The following is an 8,292-nucleotide window of genomic DNA, read 5'->3' on the forward strand; positions in this document are numbered from 1 at the left end:
TAAACATCTGCTACAGACACAAGCCTGAACTTGATTCTACTGCCTAGATTTATGTGTTAAAATGCATAAGATGTTTCAGTTGGAGGTCTACAATTACTGTGAGACATTTTGCCCATAAGCTCTGGTATTTTATTTAAAACATACAGGTAGCTAATAAATAGCTAGACAAAAAGCTGTTTTCAGAGTTTTGAAAGATCAAAACTACCATGTTTCCCAGACTTTGCTCAACCTCACATAACTGCCATTTAAGGTTCATCTGTTACTGACAGGCACCAACATTAAGATTTTCAGGCGATGTTAAATTCCTACATTTCTATTACAGAATTCTCTCAGCTTGCAGCCCATGGCAATCTCTCTCACCAAGACGTTCTGCTGTTCTAGGCAGAGACTACCAAGACAGAGATTCTTAGTGTTCCAAGTCTAGGCAATGGCTGCATTCAGGTCTGCCCATCTAATCTTTTCTGAGGACAAAAAAACAAAACAAAACCTAACAAAAAAAACACCATACAGTTTTGGGGCTGCTGCATGCTTAGGTTTTTTATTAACTCTGGAAACCCAAAAAAGATATACCACTGATCCTTCCTATACACAGCTATTTTATTTTGAAATGGTCTACTCTTCGATCAGAGATGTTTAGGAAGAAAAGTATCCTTTCCTTTCAAGGTAGTTCTGTTGCTACTGTAGGTCTGAAACAGTCTTTTAAACCTAGAAATTGGATGAAAATTTGAGAACCAAAGAACACAACAGAAACCCAAAATGAGCAGACTTAAGTGCAAGGAAATGGGTTCTCCTTAAATAAACATGGAAAAGGAATTTAACAGCAGTGCTCCACCATTCAACAGCAACATTACATCAAGATGACAGAACTTCACCTTCCACAAGCAAGAAAACATTCCACAGGCAGCTACTAGAGCTAGCTAATGTCAGTGCCAGTAACTGTGTTTTTAAAAAAATTAACAGGTTGACTGAATAATTAATGCTGATTTCCTCTAATTCTTGAAATATTAAAGATGATCCACAACTGTATGCAAGCCACCTCTGAAGTACAATGGTAAACAGGATGACTCAGGTGGCTACACTACCTGTCTTGTTTGATATTAATCACTGGCTAAAGCAGACAACACTGATTAAAGGACACTAACATAATTAAGGCCAGGAAACATAGACTTATGGAAGACATTCAATGAAAATATAGTTTTGTAAGAGTAGAAATGTCATTGCTTGAGCAAGTAGATAAATTTTAACTTCTGCACAACATTTCAATTCACTGGAACGTTAAAAAGGACAAAATCATTCAGAACCACACAAAAGGTCTCACGTCATCACAACCTAATTTCTATTCTCTTCTAAAGAATCTACAACAACCCATCTCAGACAGAATTCTCAAAACCAAGTAAAAGGTAAGAAGCTATCTTCTACAGAGTCTGTAACACTGACCCACAAAACTTCTAAAACCTAAGGATGACAAACGTGGATATGGTAAATAATGGAAATGACACATCATCAATAGTACCATCATGAATTATTCAATGACTCAGTCCAGTCTAGCAGGTTGCACTGAATAAAGCAAAGTCAAGAGACTCACAAGCAGAACACACAGGTGATATATAAGAAATGCAAGACTATTCTGGAAATCAGTCCTGAAACCATGCTGAGACTTATGACATTAATCAACTGAAAAGGAATATATGATACAGCATTGACTAAAAGAGGTAACAAAAAACACTTAACCCCAGAAAAAGAAAATGCAGAGTACATATACACCAAATTTTACCACTGAAGGGATATGGTGTCTTTTCTGTTGTAAGAGGCAAAAGAGCTGATAAATCAGGTGTTCAAAAATTGATAGAACCTGACAGACATGCCCTGCAGTGAGGAGAAAAAACACCAGCAACATACTAAAGCTCTATTTATTGAGCTTTGAGAAAAAATTAAGTATCTTAGTCTGTAAATGATCACGCAGGTAAAAACATCTGAAGACCCAAGTTTATTCAGTGAAGGGACTGAAGCAAGACATTCAGAGATAATCAACAAAGTTAGATGGTTTTAGGTCAATGTGACATGATTTTCTAAGAAGTATGTTCTAGTATAAACAGAAAATTAATCAGGAAAAAAAAATCTATTAGTCACATTATACAAGATGCCACACAAGTCACAGGAGTCCCTTCTGGCTTACCAGACCTTATTCCTGATAAAGACAGTGAATTTTCCAACTCTTGCAAAAGGATTTCAAACTCTCGGCAGTTTCTGAACAAAAAGTGTCCAAACTACCTCAAACGGCGCTTTCAAATTGGCACTCCTCTGCTCACTACACAGATCCACTTAAAGCTTTATGGAGCACCGCAGCTTGCAACATCTTGCACCCTCGTCAAGAACAACAAATACAAGTAGCCCTTCAGGGATAGAATGACACAAGAGACTAACAAGACCTACACACCTAATAACCAAACCCAAGAAAAATTTAGAACATTAAGTAACACAATGCCAGATGTTCTCCTTTCCTACCTACTGTTGTGAACTTGATGGTTTAGAGGTAGGCTGGAGAGCTATCCACTTCTTGCTTCACGCAGCCAAATCTGAATGCTTTTCCCACTTTCCCCACCAGAACACAGCGCGACCTCCACCTTTATTACCAGACTCCCAGCCAAAGGCAGACACCAGCGATTAAGCTCCAAGCAGAGTCAGGGAACCACACCCTTGGCCTTGCCACTGGCTGGAACACAAATGCTTCTCATTCCAAATCCTATCCCAAAATCCTGCCAGGGCTCACTTTCCAGCTAAAAAAAAAAAAAAAAACACTTCCACATCTGTCTACCTCGTACATGGAAAACTTGCTGGTAGATAAACATTTCGTCTGTGCCCTTCCACAAGGCATTACAGATGAGGATGCCAAGTCTGTCTACCTGCTCCCCAGCAAGGCCAGCAACCAAAACCCCACTGCAGCACCTCTCTCCCGCTCGTCACACACGTTATATAGCCAATACGTATTTTCTAAGTGGAAGAACATAGCTTCAGACTACATTCACTGAAAACAGTCACTGAATTAACAGATCTAGGTTGCTGTGAGGGTTCAGGAGTTTGTTCTTAAAATGTAATTTAAATAAGCAGCTTCTTTGGGCTTTGGAAATTCTCTTCCTCCCCTCTCCCCCTGTTCCTTAAGGCTTCCTGCTCATGCAGTTCTGAGACATCCTATACTTCAGGAAACAAACATCCAACAGTGAGTGTTTAATAAAATGTTCTAACAGAGAGAATCAGAATGTGTATCAGACTGCATACTACCTATGAACTACAACACTTTTTAACAGCTTATCAATTTTTGCAAAATTTGCTAAAAAAATTAACTTCTTTTGATCTGAGAACCATATCTTTGTAAATTGACTTGTGATGTTAGCCTGATCCCAACCTTAGTACTCTTAAAACTTAGTATAACAGAAAATCACATATGCAAATGATTCATCATTAACTAAGGCTATCATAAAAGCTTCCAGTGGTTTAAATGGTGGTTGAATGGGGCCTCTGATTTATTAAGTTATGAAATGTTTTTACATAAAAACCTTGCCATATGCTATTCCATGATCAGCCTCACTCACTTTCTGTCACACACAGTCTAACACTGACGTCAGTCCTGCTTTGAGCAGGAGGCTGGAGCAGACAACCACCAAAGGCTCTTCCAACTAAATCATCCTCAGATTCTAACACATGTGGCTCAAAAGATCAGTTTATAAATCCATTACTTGCCAGCCAAACCAACACCTTGCCACATGACATTCTAAGGCTGAAGACATGTAAATTCAGCTATTCAGCTATCTATCATCACAAAACTTCACCCGAAGTCATCTCCAGTGTCCAGAGCATATCTCTTCCTTGTTTCTTCCAGTCTGAAGACTGGACACACTACCACATACATATCCCCATCTGCTTTCACCCAAACTGATCTACCCACTGACATCTACAGCCTCTGAGTCTCCCAGTCACACAAGCCAGTATCTTTATCATAAAATACGACTAACAGAATGCAATTTACATTTATTATCAAGGAGAAAACATAAAAAACCCTGTCTCATTGTAGCCAGAACTTGAAACAAGTATTTCTCTACTGAATAAAAAGGACAAAATTTCAAGTAACAAAACTTGAAGTGCAATGCATCATGCTTACTTTCACTGAAATAGTAACTATTTAACAGTACAAAACTATTTTCTAACCATTTTTTGTAACTGCATATGTAAGCTTGTTTATCTGTTTATAATGACAAACTACATATACAATATACATATACATATATAAGGAGACCTACTAAAGCCATCAAGTAATTGTTCTTTATTTCCCTAGACTTTTTAAATATATGCCCAAAGAGAGAGAATGATGATAATGCACAGTTTTAATAACTAGCTGAGACAATCAAAAATTAGTAAGTGATCCAAAAGGCAGTCAACAAAGCAGTGTTTGAAAACAATTCTCTAAATATCCATCAAAATTTTTCATTGACCTATACACCCTATAACCTCTACACAGCTCATGGAATTCCTTCTGATTTTCTTTATAATCCTGATGTCTGCATATCCAGCTTCTATATATTACAAGCTTTAAGGATTACAGGAGAGGCTCACTCCTGAAAAAACATGCTTTGATTTCATGCTTGCAAAAACCTCAGATGCATCAAAACAATTCTATGCATCCTTTCCTTTAAAAAAAAAAAAAAGACAAAGATAAAAATTTTAATGGCAGGCTAGCTTCCCATGCAAACATCAAGCCATCTCTACAGTGTCTAAATTCAAGGAGAGTTTATTCACCTTTAGAGGAAATGGAATTAAAGCCCTCCCTCTGCAAAAAAAGAGAAGTGGACACGTTTTGTAATCAACACACAGTGGCAATCTCAGCTCCTAACAAAGCAATGCAAAGACCTCAGCCTGCTACAATCCCCAGCTGCCATCTGAGCTAAACATGAAAAAATAATGGTATTAAACATTCCCATGATGAACTGGTTATATATATCCAACACACATATTACCACCAACCACAAGAGGGCCAATGTCGTACAGACCTTGTCACTTAAAGCACTTAATTCTTAGTTCTGTCCATAACTTAGGCACACCTTGAGCAAACTTTCTAAGTTTTCTCACTTCTGGTGATTTTCAAGCCAAATCCTTTGTGCAACAAAAAAAAAAAAAAACGTTCCAGAGTTGAGAGCAAGAGATAAAAGGAGAGGCTAAGCTGGGTAGAAAACTGATTTTGTTCCCATAAAAGCAAACCCCATCCCCCTGCAGCATTTCACACATCTTGGATTTCAAATGTCACTCTATGAATTAAAATAAATTGATGAGAAAACCACACAAAGAAAGAGCCTCTTTCAAGGCAAATGCTTCCTCAGTAAACAAAGAAATAGGTTTCTCCTCACCAAGGCATCCAATAGATCCATAGCAAGCTCTGTAGGGAGAAGGCTCCCTTGCTCTGCCCCATAGCTCTACCTACTATCATGAATTAAATATAGCTTATCACCACTAATCTTTGAGCAGAAGCACTGAAGGGGGAAAAAAGCAAGAAAAACAGAAAAATTAAGAAAAAAATGCTTGGAAATGGATTTTTTTTTTTTCTAAATCAGACTATGAGAGAACTTAACACCATACTTTTAAAAGTCCTAAGGAAGAATTTTAAAGACCTTAATGAAAGAATAAGAAACATATATATGACAGTTACTTGAACTTACAAGACCAGATGAAAGTAGGCAAAATCAAATTTCACGTTCTTAGTAATTAAAATAAATAGATAAATAAATGAAGAGAGACAGCAAAGGGGAAGGTACAGATCATAGTGCCCAGCTCATCTTCATCAGTTACTGTGAACCAGTGCTTTCCCTTCTAGGTTTAAACAGAAAGATCTTCCAGCAGAGAGATGTACCAGCAAAGCCTTCAGCCATTCACTGTCCCAACAAGGTGTTCCAGGGGACTCTGACATTAGGGTTGGCTTTTTTTTTAATGAAGTATCTATAGAGCTTAAAAAACTGCTGCTTTTTTTCTTACATTCAGGTATGAGGAACTCCAGTTTGTGACAGAACTTCATTCAGACAAGTGGCCTTAGCAGAGAGATACAGTGGCACTTAGTCTCAAATCCTTAAAAAACCCAAAACCTTCTTCACACTCCCTTTTTACACAAAGTTTTTTCCTCAACCCAGGAGTAAAAGAGTAAGGAAAAAAATTAATTACAAAGCTCTCAACTGTCTATTTACAAGCATTTTTTTCACTTACATAATCATACAGGTCATAGTTTTAGTTTACTGTATGTTTTAGAAAGGCAATCAAAAATGCTAATGGGAGCACCTGAGGATATTTTACTATCCTCAAGATCAACACTTGTAACAAAAAGAGGATCTGCAAGAGTTCAAGGCTTTACTGTAGTATCAAGTTTTTTCGTAAGCACCCTATGAAACAAATCATTCCTGCTCCAAGACCACATTACATTTTAGTTCTATGACCTTGCTTTAAAAGACAGGCTCAAGTAACCATTCAGGAAAAGGCCCCAAAAGAAATACAGTGTCCAGGTGTCCCCAGGCACATTCCTGTATTCAGGGGTGGGGAGAGCCTGAGAAACTCTTAAAATCATTCAGCTCCAGGATTTACACACAATATTGCCAGATACTGAAACTGGTTATCAAAGTCTCAACATAAGAGGTGAGATCCAACTTCCAGGATTCTGCCCTTTCTTTAATCCACCTGACTATTAGACAGAAACTTTATTTTTTTTTAAATCACACATTCATTGAGAAATTAACACCAACACATAACCACTGACATCAATTGACTTGTACAACTACATGAACCTGGGGAGCAAAGCAGGTGCAGAAGGGGCCGTAGACAGTCCAACATTTCTACTGGCACCCCCAGGATCAATTAAGTCACACATTTTCACACTGGCATCAGCTAACTGCTCAAAGGATACCTACTCAAGCGCATGGCAAGAAAACCAACACCTCATAGCAATAATGCTCTTCTTATCTACTGCAGTCACCACCCAATAACAGAACTTAAAAATACCAAAACAAAGCTTTTGTTGGTGACAACTGCAACCAATTTTGCTTACAAAGGTTTCCAATTATCACACTGTGCATCAACCAAATGCTCCATTCACAAAACAGCAAATTAATTTGTGTTTATTAGAGAGTTTCTTAAGAACAAAAGCAACCAGCACAGTTATAAGAAAAAAAAAAAAAAATTCACACGTACTTTCCAGGAACTTGCCCAAGTCAGCTCCTGAAGCAAGAAAATAGAATGAGCAGCAAGAAGTTAGAGAAATATAATCATAATTCAAAAATCCTTTCCCTGCCCACCCAAGTACACAGATGTTCAAGAATTACAGTAAAAGCAGCACACCACGAACGTTGAACTGAACATTACTGGGGAAGACGTGTTTTTTTATTCCAGAAGCACTACTTAGCAACACCTTCTTTTAGCCTACACCTTGTCCCACTTCAAAGCGCAATCACAGAGAACTGAAAGAGCCGTAAGTGCTCTGTTGACACTGAAACTACTTGTCTTGGATCAATACCAAACGTACACAATTCTGATCGATGCTCTCTTCAGCCTGCCAAGGCCTCTCCAGTCAAACACTGCCGGTCACCGCTGCTCCCAACACCCTGCTGCCTGCGCGGAAGAAGGCTCGGAGCTCCCTCCTTCCTCAGCCAGTGTAACCTGACAGGGCTGGCCGTGCTCGAAGCGGGGCTCACCGCGGCGCTCCCGCTGGGCTGGGAGGGGACGAGCGAGTTCACAAGGGTCAGTGCGAGGGGAGACGGCCCCGGAGGGCGTGAGGAGCCGCGGGCGCCCCGCCGCCGCCTGACAGGCACCAAGGACCCGCATGGAGAGCTCAAGGCCCGCTCGCCCCAGCTCCAACGACCCCCGCAGAGGCCCATGGGGAGCGCAGGGGGGCCCTCCAGACGCAAACACACACCCCCCCCCCCCCCCCCCCCCCCCCCGCCCCCGGGGCGGCCTCGCCTCCCGGTTAGGCCGCGGGGCGCCTCGGTGCTGCGGCAGCTGCGGCGGACGGGGACCGCCGGCGTGGCCGGTGGTCGGGCAGGGCGCGCGGCGGCGGGGGCGTGTCGGGGGTAGCCGGGGCGGCGGCGGGGCCGAGCGGTAGTGGGACGGCATTACCTGCGCTCCCGGGCGGAGAGTCCCTCACGGCCGCGGCGACTCCTCAGCCCAACAACACAAGATGGCGGGTGCGCCGCCACGCAGCGTCACGTGAGGGCGAAGCCACGCCCCCAGCCCCCGCCGCGGGACCCGGATGAGCGGCGGCGCTTCCCG

General features: G+C 41.2%; 1 protein-coding gene across 16 annotated transcripts in view; it reads right to left on the bottom strand.

Annotated features, from left to right (window-relative positions):
- Positions 1–8,241, bottom strand: part of GIGYF2 (GRB10 interacting GYF protein 2) — a 75,578-nt gene extending 67,337 nt beyond the window's left edge. For 11 of the 16 annotated variants that reach the window (XM_042020713.1, XM_042020712.1, XM_042020708.1 and 8 more), the window contains exon 1: positions 8,140–8,240. The gene's annotated coding sequence lies outside the window, so the exon portion shown is untranslated. Of the gene's footprint in view, positions 1–2,505; positions 2,530–7,218; positions 7,246–7,549; positions 7,737–8,139 lie in introns of those variants that run through there. The other 5 variants (XM_042020698.1, XM_042020701.1, XM_042020700.1 and 2 more) reach the window with 5 other exon arrangements.
- Positions 8,242–8,292: the final 51 nt, after the last annotated feature.

This window comes from Corvus kubaryi, unplaced genomic scaffold, assembly GCF_017639235.1.
Source record: "Corvus kubaryi isolate FWS band 111438036 unplaced genomic scaffold, C.kubaryi_AGA036_p1.0 37041, whole genome shotgun sequence".
NCBI lineage: Eukaryota > Metazoa > Chordata > Aves > Passeriformes > Corvidae > Corvus > Corvus kubaryi.